The sequence below is a fragment of the Myotis brandtii genome, unplaced genomic scaffold (assembly GCF_000412655.1).
Source record: "Myotis brandtii unplaced genomic scaffold, ASM41265v1 scaffold317, whole genome shotgun sequence".
NCBI classification, from domain to species: Eukaryota; Metazoa; Chordata; class Mammalia; order Chiroptera; family Vespertilionidae; genus Myotis; species Myotis brandtii.
The window spans coordinates 2419771-2420256 of NW_005362155.1; the positions used below are offsets into that span (position 1 = coordinate 2419771).

General features: G+C 68.9%; 1 protein-coding gene across 1 annotated transcript in view; it reads left to right on the top strand.

Moving 5' to 3' along the window:
- The window catches only part of CACNA1H (calcium channel, voltage-dependent, T type, alpha 1H subunit), a 51155-nt gene that overhangs the window by 25787 nt on the left and 24882 nt on the right, over nucleotides 1–486 (top strand). The gene's annotated exons all lie outside the window — the stretch shown is intronic.

The following is a 486-nucleotide window of genomic DNA, read 5'->3' on the forward strand; positions in this document are numbered from 1 at the left end:
TGAATCGCACTGTATGTGCGCGCCCGCACGTGGTATTTTGTGGTACGCCGTAGGCAGACCAGTTGCTGGGGGTCCCCAAGTCTGCTGTTCCCGTGACGGAGCTGGGGCCGCTGGACTCGTGGCCGGTCCTGGGGCCTGGATGGGGCCTGGTCCTGGCCGGCAGCCTTGCTCCCTTCGATGTGGGCCTGACCCGAGGTGTCATTGTCCCTTGGGCCTGCTGGGCGCGGGGGCCAGGTGCCGTCTGGCAGAGCCCACTACCCATGTGAACAGTGGGACGCCTCAGAGGGCGCCGTATGCAGACCAAGCCCAAGTTGCTGGGGGTCCCCAAGGCTGCTGTTCCCGTGACGGAGCTGGGGCCGCTGGACTCATGGCCGGTCCTGGGGCCCACTACCCATGTGAACAGTGGGACGCCTCAGAGGGGCCGGGCCCGGGGGCCTCTCCACAGGTCCCTGTGCCCATGCCTGCTTGCGCGCCCCCCCCCCCCCC